Source organism: Lagopus muta, chromosome 17 (genome assembly GCF_023343835.1).
Source record: "Lagopus muta isolate bLagMut1 chromosome 17, bLagMut1 primary, whole genome shotgun sequence".
NCBI lineage: Eukaryota > Metazoa > Chordata > Aves > Galliformes > Phasianidae > Lagopus > Lagopus muta.
In genome coordinates this window covers 11011248-11029442 of record NC_064449.1, presented here as the reverse complement: position 1 = coordinate 11029442, position 18195 = coordinate 11011248, and the positions used below count along the sequence as shown (strand labels likewise).

General features: G+C 51.4%; 1 protein-coding gene across 21 annotated transcripts in view; it reads right to left on the bottom strand.

The window, feature by feature from the left end:
* The window catches only part of FBRSL1 (fibrosin like 1), a 417331-nt gene that overhangs the window by 85221 nt on the left and 313915 nt on the right, over nt 1-18195 (bottom strand). The gene's annotated exons all lie outside the window — the stretch shown is intronic.

Here is an 18195-nt window from a genome sequence, read left to right as displayed (position 1 = left end):
AGCACAGCTTGTACCTCAGAAGCAAACCAAAGAATGTTCCAGCATGGCTTCTCCTCCTGCCTTACAATCCAGTTCAACGGCAAGAAAAAGTTCTGATGGCCCCTGAGAAAGAATATTAAACACGCCTACAAACTCCACACCAATGAATGCTCATTCAGTGGCTTTCATGCACCTTACATCCTGGGCTGAGCACGCAGAACAAAGCCGAATCTGCACAGCAGGTGCTCGTACACAAAGGGTCTGCACAAAGTGAGCATTCTGTCCATCTCAGCGGTGAGAACGCTACATCAGTCCTGGTGCAAAGTCAGGGATCCCAACCCACCCAGGTGGTTCCTCAGGGCACCAGTGGCCTGGGGCTGCTCCATCCTCCCTCCTGCAATACAGCTCCTTATTCCACAAGGCAACCCTAACTGACCCTCACTAAAGATGGGGACAGACAAGGCGTTCATCCAGGCTGCTGCCTCAGGCGCACTGCCAAGAGGATCAGCACCACGCCAACGGGTTCATTTCTTTCTGAAGATTCTCTCCAAGGCCAGAAGATTAGAAACACCGTTCCCAGAGGCACACTGCAGCCAGCAGCTCCCTCCCAGCTCCCTGAAGACAAGGAGCAAGCCGGCCCTGCACACAGCAGCTCACTGAGCACGCTGAACACACTCCTGCACCATCGGCCCTTCCCTTCGCTCAGCCAACAGCTGGCGATGGCTGCCTGCACGCACAAAGAGATCCCAACTGAGTTCACGGGCTTCACGTTCAGCAATAGCATTTAATGGATAGAAAAGCAAAAATTAAAGTTGCCCCACCATTTGTGTTGTGTAAATCCCAGATAATAGATCTTCCCCCTAATCCTAATGAGGCCTTCCTATTAAAATCTTTATTAGCTTTCAGCTTTGCAGATTGCCCAAAGGCTCATCAGTTTCCCTATCTCTCAGTACCAAGATCTGCTTTAACTTTTACAAATAGCTCTAAGATATTTCTCAGCTTATCAGCATTGCCAAGCAGCCTGTCTTATCATTACTACTGCAGATAAAATAAATGAGCTCAGGATGATATGAATAATGGCATTTTCTGTAGGCTGGTTTCCCATTATGTTTTCAACAGATTGTAGATTTAAACTTCGGCACAAAAGAAAAAAAAAACAACAAGAAATGCAGCGAAGGGGGAAGGGCGGCATTCTCCCTCTCCATTTACCTGCCCTGTCCTGGAGCACAGGCTGCATTTTAGGCACACCTTATGCCAGCCCATAATTAATGTTGAAAGAGAGCAGAAACACCTCCGTCATGCTTTCTCCAAAGACCAGAAGCACAGTTACTTCTGGGATGTTTTTTCAGCTGCATTTGTTGCAGAGAGGCGAAATTGCACGCTGCCTAATGAAGCCATCTTCATTAGCCTGCTCCTTCCCCGAGCAGCCCAGGAATACCACTCAGATTGGGAATTGAAATCATGGAAAGCAACAGAACTGTGTGTGAATTACCAGCCGGGGCTGCGGGGCGTCCTGGCGGAGCAGCGAGGCGCTGCGTGCGGCCAGCAGGGAGGTCACGTCCTGGCAACCATTTTCTGCCTGCTCCCTGCAGCAGTCCCTACAGGGTTAAATGCTTTCCCATTCCCCGAATTCCTAGCCCTGTCACTGTATCAAGGTTATCTATTATTGGCAGTGACAGGTGAAAATTAATCTCCTAATTATTTCTTGCTGCGTAATCTGCACTGAAGAAGTAACATAAAAGGATTACAGTACACCCTCTACGGAAGGCTTTGCTAGAGAGCCAATCATCCGGGGAGATACAAGGTATGTGCTAAAGAGATATTTATGAAGGATTTCCAACCATTTTGAAGGCAGGCTATGCTGTGGCTTACACCCTGCAGCTTTGGAGCACGGATTTTAATAGCGTGCACATTTTTTACTCTTGATTATTCCACGGAAAGAAAAAAAAACAATTTAATGCCATTACGTCCCCGATTTTCCTGTGGTACAGCAGTGACTGCAGTTACGGCATCCATCTGTGTACAGACGTCTTCCCCCCAGAGCCACGACAGCAACAACTCACCCGCCTGCTTTAACTAGAGATTAAGAGTCCTGTGATTACCTCCGGGGCAACGTAACCGTAACATTCTTCTGCAAGAACACAAGCTAGGCTGAGCACCTTCCAAATTCAGAATGTTTTGTTAAATTCTCATTTTATAAGCAAGCCAGAAATATCTTTGGTAACAACATAAACAGCCACCACAGACATGGTGCCTGATGAAAACCCTAACACCTCGCTTCCCACCCACCACAAAGCACGGCTTATTTTTACAGGATTCAAGTGACACCTTTTGTTTATCTCCGGCCCTTCCAAGCAGCTCTGAGCCAAGCAGATGCCTTGAGGAACCTGTTTCCCCACGCCCACGTCAGCAGCACCATTCTGGTCGAAGTCTACAAGAGCCAACAACGGCAGGTCCCTGTTCCTCTCGCTCACAAGCTGCTGGGAAGCTGCTGCCCCAGTGCCCTGCTTGCAGTCGAGCCCTTCCACCAGTATGAGTGAGGTGCTTCCAGCTATTCTGACATTTTGCCGTGGATGCAGAAATGTCAGCAGTTTCCTTATGCAACCTTCGCGTGCTCCAACCCAGCACCATTTTGCACTGGAAAGCCAACCCTGGGGCAAACTGGAAGCCTCCAATAGCATCCCACAGCCCAGTCAACCAGCACAGAGCAGGCACTGAGCTGACACCAAACCAAATCAACAACAAACACCAAACCCTCGTCTGTACGGAGAAACCGAGCCGTACCTCAATAACTGCACTGCGGCTCAGCAGCCACACGGTGGCACACAGCATACTACAAAATATTATCAATGAAGTGCTGAAATAGGGGCCTGGGCTTCGCAACAGTCACTGCACCCTTAACTCCCCAAAACAGCTGGAGATGCAGAGCTGCCTGCGCCTGCAGCTTCCACCGCCAGCTCCACGCTGCAGGTCCCCATGCTGGGCCATCAGTGGCCCTGGGGAGAGGAGCAGGACACACCATCGGATGCACAGATTTTAAATCAGCAGCTCCATTCGGCCGTTCCCCAGCTGTGACAGAGGTGTGAAGATTTCTCGCCTTCTCCCACCGCTGCTTTCACACACCTCCAGCCATGCGGGGCAGCCAGCTCCCAGTCAGCTCCTGGAAGTACCACTCCGTATTCCGAGCACACAAGTGCTCCAGTGGGAAGGGCAAGTGCATGGAAATTATTTTCTTCTAGAAGGCAACTGCTACTGGAAGTGCAAGGATCTGCTGCAGCACTCTTTGCCAAGCACCTCCACTGCTGGAAGTCAGCCCAGCAGCGAGGGCCCAGCGCACCATGCAGCCCTGCAGCTTACAGAGCCCACAGCATCGCACCTCGCACTGCTGCTGTTTTGCCCACAGATCGCTGCTCACACCACTATGGCCAGAGATTTTCTTTTCCTTAGGATCTTCAGAAGATAAACACAAGCAATGTAACGAAGCCTACAACAGAACACAGCCCTTTACCCCTGGCACTACATAGGTAAGGAAACTACTGACTTGCACCTCCTATTCCACGGAAGTTTTAATTGCACCGTTACTTAATCTCTTACACAGCAATTATCAGAACAAAAGAAGTGCACACAGAGGCAAAGCACCACCTCCTACCCAGCAGTGCTACCCTTCACAAGCCTATTTTTCAGTAATATGTTTTGTTTATGGAAATCTGAAGAACAAATTCTTATCCATAGGCATTTCCCCAAATGCTCCATCAGCGGCCTCATTACGCGACGCAGCAGCTCTCCCAAGGGATATTATGTAATGGCAATTCCTCCCTGCTCTCCCCGAGGAGTGCATTTCTCATTACATCTCCTAGTAATTGATCGGCCTAGGAAATAATTTCTGGTAAAACCATGTGTTTCTTTACCTGGTTCTGAATCTCCATCTTTATTCAGGAGGAAAAAAGACCGCAAGAAACCCCAGTGTCCCCATTTCCGATGCAGAAAGCCAGCCTCTGCCCAAACATGCCATTAAGGCATCCCTTGTACCTGACCAGCTTCAGATCTTGTAAATTCACCAAGTCATTAAAATTAACCAGCCTGCATTTCCTATTCTGATGACACAAATAATTTTCCTTGACTGAATCTCCTCTAATTGCTTTAAAAAGAGTGCTTTAGTGCTTCATATTCAAATCCATCCGGACACCACAACCACCAGCGATTACAGGTCACTCCACACAAGGATGCTGGGAGCCAGCAAAAGAATGTATGAAAAGCATAAGGCAGAAAATGACATCTACATCTGCGCTCTCCAGAAGCAGCACGCAGCAGAGAGCAGCTCGCTGAACGCAGCCCTTCGCACAGCGCTTCCGCCAACACACGCGCTGTTGAATATCCTAACAGCTCCGAGTTGGAAGAGCAACAACAGCAGAAACCTGCGTTTGGACCTCTATGGGAAGTTTGTGCAAAATCAGAGCAAAATAAATCCCAACAGCCGCTCCGTGCCTGTCGTTTGTCAGCGGGACTCACGACACAGCCATCCCTCTCTTAACCTATGGGTCCCAGGGCTGCTCTGGGCACTGCCGTCCTCGGCCGGCCAATGGCCGCGTGTCCCATAGAACAACACGGGGATCTGTTCTGCTTGTCGGCAGGCGGCTGCTGGGGAGAACGGAGCGGCCCTCCGGCGCACGAGGCTTAGGGCTTCCCTTGGTGTAATGCACCTTCCTCACGGAGGGAAAGAGGCACATGAGCTGCTGCTCCAGCAAACCCGAATGCCGCTATGTCGTGCCAGCAGCGGTCCCGCAGGAAGGGCCGTGCCGTGGGGCAGGCAGCACTGCGTCGCTAAGGGACAGCATTCCTGCAGAGAGCAATTCCAAGTCCCCACTTGTGGAAGTTAATGCTGTGCATGTGCACCGAGCGGCTCGTCCTGGTAAGTCTGCATGCAGGGAAAATCCCCCTTAGACACCACCATAACCGCCTGAGGCGGGTCCTGCTCAGGGACCTCCGCAGGCAGAGCTCGTGATGAGCGAGCAGGCAGCGCCCACAGCTCCACTGCAGCCCTGCACGGTCTCTTCCAGGAACGGATCGCCAGGAGAGCTGCCGGCTGCACGGTGTGGGGGAACGGGACCAGAGCACCCGCTTGGAGCAGCGCCTTACATAACGGGAAATTATCTTCGTTACAAAACGAGGTTAAAAGGCCCTCAGGTCCCGGAGTGTCACCGAAAGCCGGGCCAGCATCAGCAGCCCGGGCAACACGCAGCCTCGAGAGACGGATGCACAACTTCACCAACATTTCCCGGCCGGGAAGACGCTCCGTTCTGCAGCGCCGCGGCAGCCGCTGCCATTCACACGGCCCCGTGCCCTCGCCCGTCCCTGAGCCCCATCCCCACGCCGCCCCGGGAGCCGCACTTCGGCGCTCAGCCCCCGGGACGCGGCGCTCGGCCGCTCCACCTCGCAGCGGGATGCCGCCTCTCCTCCCCGCCCGGCGCTCTGCGGAGCGACTCCTCGAGCCGAGAACGGGCAAAACCCGCGCAGCCCTTTTCCCAACGGCGGCTCTTCGCGCCCGGGAGGCTCCGGCTGCCCGTCGGGCTAAGCTCCGCGACTCGCAGCCGCTCCAGCCGGGCCGGGCAGAGCCTCGGGGCCGCTCCCATGGGCGCGGGGCGCTCGGAGGGCCGCGGCCGACCCGGGGGAACGCGCGGAGCGGGGGGAGAGCGGCGACCTCGGGAGGAGTCCCGCAGCGCAGCGCACAGCCCCGCCCGGGGACCCGCGGCTGTGGGACGGAGCCGCGCCGCACCTCAGCACCGCGCGGAGACGGACAAATCCCCCCCTCCGCACCCAGAAAAGCATCGAGGCACGGCAGTGAGAGGCCGAGCCGCCCCGCCGCACTCACCGCATGGCCCCGCCGGGCGCTGCAGGGAGCGCAGAGCCGCCCGGGGCCGCCGCAGGGCTCAGCGCTCCCGGCCCGGGCTGCCCGCGGCCCCGCCGCTCCTCGGCTCCTCCGCGCGTCCTCGCTTTCTGGGTCTGATCGCAGCCTTTGCGCTTGCCCTCGTCTCGCCGCCGAAGTTCGCGCCCCGCCGCTCAGCCCCGGAGCCGCCGCTCGGACGCCGCTACGGGTCCATGGCCGCGGGGCGCGGCGGGGAAGGGGGGGGGGGGGGGGGGCGGTAGAAAAAAACACCCCAAAAAAAGGGTTAAAGAGGAAAAAACAAAAACCAAAAAACCACCACAATCACAACAACAGCCCAAAAGCGACACAGGCGGCTCCGGCCGGCATCCGACGAGGAGAAAAAGAAAAATACACCACAGCCACGGCGCGGCCCCAGCGAGGGGCTCCCGGGCGGCGCTGCTCCGGCCCCGCGTCCTCACGCCGCGGCAGCCATTATTCCAACCGCGGACCGCTCCGCGCTGCCGCTCCTCGGGCGCTCCGCGGCGACTGCTCCGCGGCGACTGCCCCGCGCCCCCCGCCCCGCGGCCGCCCGGCTCCGCCGCCGCCAGACGCGACCAATCCAGCCGCGAGCCGCGAGCCGCCGCGCGCGCCCGACCGCGAGCGCGCGCCCGACAGCCCCGCCCCGCCCCGCCCCGCCGAGCTGCGCCGGGCCGCGGGAGCGCGCCGCGAGTGCGTGCGTGCACGTGGTGCTAGAGCGAGTGGGGGCTGTGCGTGTGCGCGCTGCGTGTGCACAGTGTGTGTGCGTGTGCTCTGTGTGTGCGCTGCGTGCGTGTGCGGGCACATCGTGTGTGTGTGCAGTGCAGGTGTGTGCGCTGTCAGCGTGCCTGCAGGTGTGCAAGAAAAGTGCACGCGGTCTGAGTGTGTGTGCAAGGTGCCTGTGTACCCCTGGGCACAGCCTGCACGTGCAGTTTGTGCTTGGGCCGCAGCACTGTGCAGTCTGTGCTGGTGTTAGCGGTTGCAGTGTGCACAGTTACTGCGTGCATGCATGCACAGCACGTGTGGTGTGAGTGCGTGTGTGAGTGTGCACACCATCACCTCTGGGCACTCCCAGCAGCAGGCTGTGCACACAGTGTGTCTGGGCTGCACGTGTGCTTTCTTCCCCATCGGTTCTTTTGCACATAACCAGCATCGCAGTGATCCTGGGGGGCTTCACCAATGGTCAACCAATGGCCGCAGGGCTGCTCGTGGGGCCCGCACTGTGCCCCGCAGCGCTGCAGCCCCGCACCCTACGTGGGGAGCACAGGGAGCAGCGCAGTTGCCCTGTGAGCTCCAGTAACCACCTGTGAGCCTTTGGGAGAAGGGCAGTAAGCATCTGTATGCTGCTAGAGCCGTGCGATGTGCTCATTACCTGCCATCGAGTGGCGTATCGCTACACAAAGTTAATATGTTATGATTATTAGTATGTTGTTAAATCATTAAATACGACAGCAGATGCAATAAATAATTTCCAAGGGATATCTGCTGACATTTAAGAATTGATGGGGATGCTTTGGAGCAGTGGGGGCAAAGCATGTGGGCTGAAGGGTGTGGCCACCTGCAGGCACTGCAGGACGGGGCTGCGCAGCAACTGAACCTCACTGCAGCACCCCTGCAGCACCCTGCAGGCCCTGGTGTGGGGCTGTCTCCTGGTTGTGCATGGCTGGCTGCTGTGTGCTGAGGGCCCAGCAGTTCTATGTGAATGTTACAGGAAGGCACGGGGACCTGAGAGGGAGGAGAGGCTGTGTCACAGACAACATCCAGATGTGAACACACTGTAAATACAAACATCAAAAGGCTCACTCCTCCGTGTTTTGCAGACAGCCCAGTGGAAAGGACTTGCTGCACTCAGACAAATGCTCCTGCTAGGGAAGGAAGGACCCTGCAGCCCCTGTGCATGGCACCCCACATCCATCTCATGTGGAAGCCCCTCTGTGGGCTGGGATGGTGCCTGGGGCTGCACTGAAGGCTCTCCCCCTGACCACAGCCAGATCACACTTCTTGTTTGGGAGCTAAAAGCTTCGAGCAGTGCTGACAATGGAAGGAGGAAGCACTTGGCTGGAGTGTGGCATGAAGATGTCATGAGGAAATCACGGTTCTACAGCGGAGAGGAGAAAAAACACAGAGGAAGAGTTGGGATGAAAGCCGGGCCAGGTTCAAGAGGAGCAACTGCCACCCCAAATCACAGCCCCCCTGGCTTGTGCTGGGAGGGAGTTGCAGTGGTTGCGAGTCTTTGGCTGAATCTGTCTGTAAGCTGGGAAATGCACAGGGTACGCTCAGCCAGCGCATGAAAATAGAAGGGAAGCAACATGGGGATTTGCAGTGAAACTGTTAAAATATGCTCTGATTTTCCTGGAAGGAAGGTGCATGTGGGGAGAGGGGACTGCTGGCACAAGAGCTCAATGGCCACGGGGGTACAGCCTATAGCAGCTCCACAGCTTCACTGTGACATGTCATTCCCATGTGCTAAACAGAAAAGGGGAGGGAAAGGCTGAAACTGCCTAAACAAAAGGACGTTCTTTTCCCACCGTGCCTTCAGATGCTAAAAGCAGAGCAGGACGCAGTCTGAGCTGCCAGGGGCAGCCAAGCTGGGCCTCCCACCAAGGCTGGGATTGGAGGTGGCACCTCCGTCTGGTCGCTGCGCTGTGGACGGCAGAGCCTCGTATGCAAACATTGTTGACTCCAACTCTCAACAAAACAATTACGCATTTGTTTTTTGAATACATTTTCTTAGCCTTGCCGCTCGCAATTCTGCTACTACAAACTAGCCGGGACAAGAATAAATACCTTTGTGATTCTCTAAACATCCTCATAATTGCAGCACTTCACTCGTGAATGTGTATTTCAACAGCAGAAAAGATCACAAGTGATGTGAAGACACGTTTCTCTCAAGTAACCTTTTGGAATCAGACAGAAATGTTTACGGCTAATTCTCATTGCAGTAACTCCTGCACACCCCGGCAGCTGCGGGAGGGGAAGCATGCAGCACAGCCAGCCCTGCCACGCACCCTGCGCCCTGCTGCCCTTGCAGAGGGAAGGATGGCGGTGGAAGGAGCAGAAAGATCTGCTTGGTTTTTCAAAGGCTTTTACCCAGAAAACAAACCTACTGCTGTGGAGCTGGGCGGCTGAGTGTCATCCACCATTTGATCGCATCAAGGCCAAGCCTGCAGCTTCTCTGCTCATCACAGAAGACTGGCCGATAAACGCACATCTCAGGAATGCTCCCAGCTGCACCATCCAGAACCAGCGAGCTCGCTCACCTGGCAGAGATGTGGCCGCAGATCGGGGTGGCTGAGCCACTCATGGACGCTTCTCATCCCACACCCCGAGTCAGAAGGCAAGCGGTGCTGCCTGCTCCCATTTGTTATTTATCTGTTATGTTAAGCAATGACGTGCAAATGAGCCCGAGTACAAAGTATCGGCCAAGGCAAGATGTTACAGCGCAGCACTACACAGCACAGCAGAGATAAGTGACTCTCGGTATGGGGCCCTGCATCCTACCACTGTTTATATTTGACTGTATAATTGGGACCGCAGCCAGCTCTTCCTAAAATATACAGCCAGAGTACGGTTAGGCATTGCATCTGTAACATATACAACTTTAGATGTCAAAGCATCTTTGTTTGAAGTCAACAGCAATAAAAACTGCATTTGTACGAGGGCTTAGCATGTGGGAATACATATTGCTAAACCAGGATGTTAACACATGGCCCTCCTCGGTTTGCTGCTGCCAAAAGTATGCCTTTCAAAAGTGAACAGAGAGTGCCAATAATCTGCGGGATATTTTAGAGTGTGGAGAAATCTGTGGCAGTCACCCAGTGGTGGAGAAAACTCTTTTCAGGAGTATTTCCCTTTGGAAGTAACTGGCATTGCTCCTCCTGCTTGAAAAGATTTGGGTTCAAATACGGATGTGTCACACACATACTGAGAATCCATGTAAGGGTATTTCCGTCACGTTTCATTTTTCAGAACTTTAGATACTAGTCATTTAGTGACTAACACACTTGTTTAAAAGAAAAAGGACTTTCAAATGTACACAAATCCAGCTCATTAGGGTCACTATCTCGATATTATTTCATTAAGACACATTTGAAATCTTATCAGAACTGTCTTAAGCTCATGGGATTTCTACGAGCTCCCTTTCTGGGTATTAAACTTTAAACAAATATTATGATTGTATTCCAAAGGCTTGAATGGGCTGATGATTTTGAAAGTGCTGCTTTGGCATCATTGTATGGCTCCATTCTTTTATGTGTGTTTTGTTAAAACACAAAGAAACTCTATTTATGAAAAGCCAGCCTTAAATCTATAGTTTGTGAAGCCATAATTTGTGGTTGCAATTGTGGTTAATTTAACAAAGAAAGTCTTTTGGTTCACAGTGCACCATACTTAGTATTTTTCATAAACTATCAGAGCAAAAACCCCCTTCAACATGTCAGATAGATGATGATCCAGCAATGTTGCAATTTCCCAGCTCTTATTTTGTGGTATACCATATTATATGCACAGGAATGCTACATCATTTATTCTGGAGCGCAGCCCTGTAATTATTGCTGGCAAACTACTAATTACATACCGCCATCAAATCTAACAATTTAAAAAAAAAAAAAAAAGCAACAAGAAACATCTACTTTTGTGTGGAATAAGGCAAATATACGAGCACATGTGTTTATTTTAACACGCGTGCCACCGAGCACGGATCCTCCACTCCTGTGCCCTTCACCTACACCACCGCAGCGGCAGTGGGACGGGGTGTGAAGGTCTCAATTGTGGCCTGGCTCTGAGCTGGAGCTCCTCCCTGCAATGGGCTGGAGCTCTGCTCACGTGGCTTTTTCCAGGAAGGAGCCATGACTCCAGCAGCTCAGAGTGCCCCATCACACTTCAACCTCTGCATGCTTCCATTTGAGGCCAACCGCCTTCCATGTCCCATGGCCAGGGTTGGGGCAGGAAGGGCATTGCTCGTGGCCTGACGGCAGTGGGCAGCACATGGGCTGCTCCCCCTACATGGCTGCCAGCAACTCGCCCTTGTGAGCAGTGTTTGTGCCTCGGCAGTGCCAACGACGCCTGCGAGCCTCGCTCCTTTGTAAAACACAACAAACAGCATCAGTATACGAGACCATTTTCTTCACCTTTCTCAATTTTCTCCAATTTCAAAACTGTAGTGGAAATTGCCTGTGGAGCAAAATCCTCTCCCACTTGTGTGAAGGCAGGGAGCGAGGTGCGGCGCTGGCGGCACGCTGCTAATAACGTGGGAAATGAGGCAGGCAGCAACGTGTGGGAAGATGGCAGCAAAATCCCAGCAGAGCACAGTGCCCTGACTCTCCAGTGCATGCAGGCATGGCCGCCAGCACAGCACTGCCTGCACAATGCCACCAGCACAATGCCACCAGCACAGCACTGCCTGCACAATGCCACTACCACAATGCCACCAGCACAATGCCACCAGCACAGCACTGCCTGCACAATGCCACTACCACAATGCCACCAGCACAATGCCACCAGCACAATGCCACCAGCACAGCGCAGCCTGCACAATGCCACTACCACAATGCCACCAGCACAATGCCACCAGCACAGCACTGCCTGCACAATGCCACTACCACAATGCCACCAGCACAATGCCACCAGCACAATGCCACCAGCACAGCGCAGCCTGCACAATGCCACCAGCACAATGCCACCAGCACAGCGCTGCCTGCACAATGCCACTACCACAATGCCACCAGCACAATGCCACCAGCACAGCGCTGCCTGCACAATGCCACCAGCACAATGCCATCAGCACAGCGCTGCCTGCAGCTGCAGCTCTGGCACAGCACTGCTAAGGCACAGGCTGTGCATTTCACTTCCTGGCATTCGCTCCTCGGTATCCTCAGCAGCTTCAAGAGAAGCAAACACGTTCTGCATGTCAAGCAAGGCAAGTTGGCTGGTCTCAGCCATGGCCTCGGTCAAACACAAGGAGCTGCTTGACAAGAGTGAATTGCGACTGAGGACATTAAAGAACATCAGCAGAAGTCATAGCTCAGAAGGTGACTGCCATACCCAGAGCCCAACAGCCTTTGGGAACCACCTCCAGTGTTAATCTTGGCAGGAGTTCTATGGCACCAACGCTCCTCCTGCTTCATGTATCTCTGCAGAAAAGGGCCGATTTGGAGAGGGAAGAGACGGGTGTGTAAGACTCCGCTCATATGGGTAACTCCGGAAAAAGAGATTTTCTTCCATGAGCCTACTTTTGGGTTTGCTGCTATCAGTGAAGGATTACCAGCTAACATGGCATCTCTGATGACATTCATTTCCTCCCCAAGGCTAAGACAGCTTAACTGCTTTATATGGCAGAATATGCAATGGTTAACCAGATACGTTCATAAAGAAACATATCTCCTACTTAACTCATTTATAATTCTGCTTTTAGCATCAAACTGAAATCCACAGACAAAGAAATAAGCACCCAAAACCCTCGTGCCTCTAAAATATGCTTACACCAAAAGCCTGACTTATGGCCAGATAAATAAACGAATGGAAGAAGTCACTTGGCTGGTCCTGCAAACGCACAGCATCCATTCAAAATCTTGCATATGTTTTCTTCCTCAGCAAATACACATTACAAGGATTAAACAGAAAGGGAACCTTACAGCTTTAGCTGCACTTTGTGTCTCAATACCAAGTGCAGCGCTATCTCTGCCGCAAGGATTACCAAGGCTACACCCCCATGCAGCTGTCAGTCCCTGCAGGCTGTAATTCAGCTATCCTCCTCTCACTCTATCCATCACATTTACACAAATCCCCAAGGTGGACTGCCTTCTAAATGTCTTTACCTTGTGCATTATCCTGGGGCTTAACAATCCAATATTGGTGCAGCCAAGGATAATTACTCTCCATTGATGATAAAACACCCTGAATCCTGTCAGGCATGGCAATTTGCATCTTACAGTGCTGAGGATCAATAGATACAACAAAGGAGTGAAACCTGATTAGATACCGCGGCCTCTCCCCGGGAAGGGGAGGGCTGATTGTTTTGCAGGGTTGAAGTCCTGGTTAAAAGGGAAATGGAGGTTTCCCATTACAGCGCAGTCCCCAGACCTGCTGTTTGCCTGCAAACTGCTGCGGGGAGTTCAAGGCTGCAGGGGAAGGTAGGTGAGCAAGCTGCCACGTCTCAGCTCCTGGTAAAGGAATGACTTGTGCTTGCAGCAACGCAGAATGCAGCAGACACAGCTTGTTGGGAAATCCAGAGGATCTGCTTTCTTCCCATTTTTACAGATGGGCAGATTTATGGCATAAAGAGGGCTAGTAACAAGTTTGCAGCCACACGCCGCCTCAGTATCTTGCCTGGAAGCTGGCTAGTGGCTCACTGAGTCTGTTCCTGAAGTGTCCTCTATGAACAGAGAGCTCCTACCCTGCTAGCAAGGCTGCCAAAATGTCTTATGTATCTGAAATAAAGACTGGAGGATATTTCAACCACAACCAACCAGGTAAGCAGATGTAGGAAGGCGGAGGTGGAATAGCAAATTATCCCAACTCATTCAGCAGTCTGCTAGCACTAATCTAACGCTGGGTCTGGTGGAAGATAAGAAGAGCGGTTGGTTAACCTGAGTTCCCACATTTAATCTGGAGACACCACACCTTCCGACTCTCCAGGTCCTTCCGTGGAAGTCAGTACAGATTGATGGATGGAGCAGTGCAGGGATTCCAAACCATGCGAAGAACAACTTCTTAAAAAAAGCTTTGAAATATGAATGATACGGAAAATAAAACAGCATCAAGAAGAGCTGGGCACATCCTTTCAGACAGTGCGCTCCAAGCGTGATGAAGAGGAGCTCAAAAAGCACGACAGGAGGAAACCAGAAAAGAGAAAAACTCTTTAAAAACCAGCTGGGAATGGTCTGTTCTTATCAAAACACATTGCTGACACAGAGCTGTCATGGAGCCAACATCTGCTCCCAACTCGTGAGGCAGCGCGAGGCGTGCTGAGCAGCTCCACACACTCAGACACAGGAACCCGCCGCCGGCTTGGCATGTTGGACGTCGATGAGGAGAGCTTCTGAAAGCACCAGTGAGCTCAAAGGGAAGGAAACGTGGTCCTTTGATGGAAAACTTTATTTTGACCTACTCGCAGATTTTCTCCGCACAAAGGAGTATCTTCCACTCGGGGAAATTGAAAAAATGCCTGATCCTGGCCCCCTAACACATATGGTAATGTCTACTAAAGGCAACAGGGGGGTTGCATATGGCAAGCCTGAAAAACTCAAGCTCGTTAACATTACAGCATCGTATTATCACTATTTTGTGATCATAAGGATCTGTCTCTTTCATCCTGATGATTTATTCAGTTGTCCCATCTCAACTCCTCGAGTAAATGTAATGTTAGTGGGAAGTATCAACCTCAGGAAAACCTTTGTCTCCTCCATCATACAATAGGAGGGATGCACTCCTGCTCACCCACTCCTCCTGAAAATCTGAAATCTGCCCAAGACCTTTAATTTTAAAGGCTTTCACTGCCTTTTCCTGCTTTAATCTCCAGCATTTTCAGGGTACCAGAAAACTGTGAAGAGACCAAGACACAACCGCTGTGGAACAGGTTTGCTATCTGCAATTCTCCCACATAGGGAAAGACATCAAGCATCTGTTTAAATTGCCCTAATCCAGACTCAAACAAATGGAAGAGCCTGGTGTCAGTTTAGTAATGGTGCCACGCAACCAGGACTGATTTCTACCTACAAAAGCTGATTGGTGTCTCCCCATCACTGCAGTGTGCCACACCTCGTAGCAGTCCCTGTCCCCACAGCAAGCAGAGAGCAACCGGAGCAATCCTCCAGATCTCCTGGAAGTGCCCGTGCCCCTGCAGCACTGCTCCTGCATGGGGGAGCCCAGCGCTCCGCAGGAAGAAAGGCCCACTGCTACAGCTTCCCATCAGTCAGTACAAAGTGAACGGTAACTCTGCACTGGGCTCAAAACTCTTCACTCAGACGTGGAAGATTTTGAGCGTGCCGCTCTATTTCTGAAATGGGAAGTGAGAAGGAAGCTGCTGAGTCAGGGGCCAAGACGGCCAGGCGCTTCTCCCAGGGGAACGCCACTCACCCCCTGCGCTGCACCTGCGTGCCATTGATTCCTTGGGATTCCCGTGCTTGTACAGTCTCAGGCTGTCAGGGCCACATCGATCTGTTTGGCAGTGGAGGACAGAATGGATATAATGGAGGCAATCCGTAAGGAGCTGGTTGCTACGGGTGGGTGAAGACAAAAGTGTACGAAATAAGCAGCCCTTGGAACCTGAACTGGAGAGCTCAGCCCCCCACCCCTGCCCTCGGAAGAGGAGATGGTAACGCTGCCGTGTGCAGCTAACGCAGGTGAGCAGAAAGATAATGAATTCACAGGGTGTAATAAACCTGATGGAAACTGGCTTAAAATAGACGTGTGGTAATAACGAGTCCTCTTGCAACACGGAGCGCTGAAGGATGTTGTCCTCATCAAATTGACATTATGTACGGCGGAGGAAAACAGAAGGAGAACATAAATGTAGATACCTCGTAAACACCCATAACTGAGTCCCAAACAAGAGCATCCTATTAAAGACAATGATGCTGAACCCTTGAAAACAAATGTAAATTAGCAGAACTGCTGGTCACGGTTTGCCAGGCAAGCTTCTGGTCATTGTTAAGCTCTCCACGCAGCTGGATAGCAGAGGGAAAGGGTCAGGATAGAGACCGATTTCCCTATCATTTCAGCACATCACTCTCCATGGAAGCACCCTGCTGACCGGCCTTCTCCCAGAACTTCGCAGCGATTAGCACCATGCTGTTTCTTACTGTGAATTTGAACAAGAGTAGCACAAAGCTATCAGCAGGGACTTCAATGATCAGAAACTGCTCAGCCAATTTCCCCTATCATTTTTCCCTTGTCAAACAAATGCCTATTGTCACAGGGCCTGCTCCTGTGGCACAGGGAGAGCTTCTGCAAATTGCTGAGACCCCTGCCTCGTGATTTTAAATCCCTAAAATGTTAGCTCTCACCTAAAGACTAGCAGATGAGCAAAGGACGGGAGCCAGGATCCGCCTGCAGTAATCCTGGCTACTGATGCTCAGCACCAACGCCCTGGGTTCCCTGCTCCTTCCCCACTCCTCCCTGCTTGTCACATAAGGATGGAAAATAGCAACATCTCTCCTGCTACAGGGTGAAGCTCAGATTTTTCAGGATGCAAAATGCGAACTTGTTATTCAAACTGCAGGTCTCTACTGAAATTAGAGGTAACAAAAGCATGTAAACTGTAAACTGCTGCAGCCAGCAAGAACAAGAGGCCAGCAATGGAGACTTCCCAGTTAAAACAAGGAGAGACTTCATCTAGGTGCTTCATAGGAAGATTCCCCTTCACCTCTAAAACACATCCTGCACCATTGCTGGTAGGTTTTTTCTTTGAATGGAAACCTGTTCTGCCTGCAACTCGCTCTGCCCTGCGATGGCAATGCCACACAGCGGTGTGATGCCATGGCTCAGCCACAGGGCTCTGCTGGAAGAGCAGACAGGAGCAGCAGATGGGCTACGAAGTGCACTGCCTTGATTTAATTACAAATATATTTGATATTTAGCAGAAATAATACAGGTTCTACATGAAAACACGGAAAAAGAAGTGAATGTGGGCAAATATATATATATATATATATATATATACATTTGAGGTTCTTGAAGCCTGCAAATTTCTTTTCACCACCACACATATTGTGTTTTTTCTTAAAACAGCCACTGTAGGGGCCAGGGTATTGTGTAACAAGAATGGTCAAACACAATTTTACCATGTCTAGCAAGGCAGAGTGCAATACTTACATATATCAGAACAAGCAATGTGCCCAAGTGCCTGATGATAAGGAAGAAATGTGTCCTCGATCAAGAAAAACCAGTTTAATGCTCACACTGGGAGCAGAGTATTACACAGATAGTGCTTTCTCCCAGCCATATGAATTTAAGGAACCCCTGCTGGTAACTGAGATTCTTCGCAGACAATCAGACCAGAAACGAAACGTTATAAATTCTTAAGGTACTGTATGACGTGAGATACATCCTCACATTTTGCATAAAACCAAGAAGGGAAAGATACCATGTAAGCATCTCAGCTCCCATACAACAAATGCCATTTCAAGCATCATTTATTATGCTGCCTTTCACAGACTTTTACAGTCCTCAATATGGTTAGCAATTCCAGCTGACTCGTAAAGCGGTTTTAAAATTCATCACTGAAAAGAATGTTTATCTCCATGTTTTCTCCAGTTTGGGAGTAAAATTAGAGTCTTAAAACCTGGGGACGGTGTGTCTTTAATTTTGTTTAGAACAGAAAATAACTGTGATATGAAAGGTTTAATGAGGTTAGAAATCTAAAAGGAAATGGAGTGGGAATAGATTATCAAGAGAAATAAAGCCAACCGCTGGAGAGTACACTAATATTAAATATTAGGTTTCTAAACCAAATATATATAATCCATTTAGGGACTTAATGGTGGTTCTCAGAAGCGCATTTATCTACAGCTTATGGTTCAACAACCAATATTATAACTCCATTTGTCATTGTTAGGTGAGGGGAATGGAAGTCGGGGAGGCGAGGGTCAGCGGGTGCGGAGGAGCTTGGCGGAGAGCGGCCATCGTGCAGCACGGCCGGCGCTCGGAGGGGATGCGCCCACTGCCCATCTCTGGGGCTGCATCCAGGGCTGCTGGCCGCCTGGGAGCACCTCCTTATACTCCCGTTTTCCTTATGAAGAACTAAGGCAGCGCATTCAAGCAAGGACTGTCCTTAAATTAGGCTTTATACCCATTTTTCAATCGGCAAGATACTGAAACGTGCGCCTGACTAAATGCGGGATTATGCACTTGATTAAAATTAGCTACATGCTTAAACTACTTGATGAATTGGGTCATTAGATACCTAAGTCAATACGAGGTAAGGAGCTCTGAAAATCAAGACAAATTGAATACGCAGAAATGGCTGTTGGTGCTTAGCTTTGGGTGCCCACACGAACACGTCTCCAGCCCCGGTGGGGGCTTCCCCAGACGTATGGATACAAACGCCTTGCCCTCTCCTGCACGAAGCCCTTGTGGCTGCAGGCACAACTGCCACTGTGAGGAGAGAGGAGCCTGGGAGGTACGATGTCTAATAAACGTCCGTGGAAAGATGCATGGGACTTTTTTTTCCTGAAGGAGCCACGGCAGCGGCCTTGTCATAAGGGCTGCGTGCTGAAATCTTGCCCTTCTGCCCCACTCCCGCATGCTGGCCACACCGTGGCATGCTCTTGCTCCCTCCAGCCCCTGCCTTGCTGCCGTCACACCAGAGGAGTAGCTAA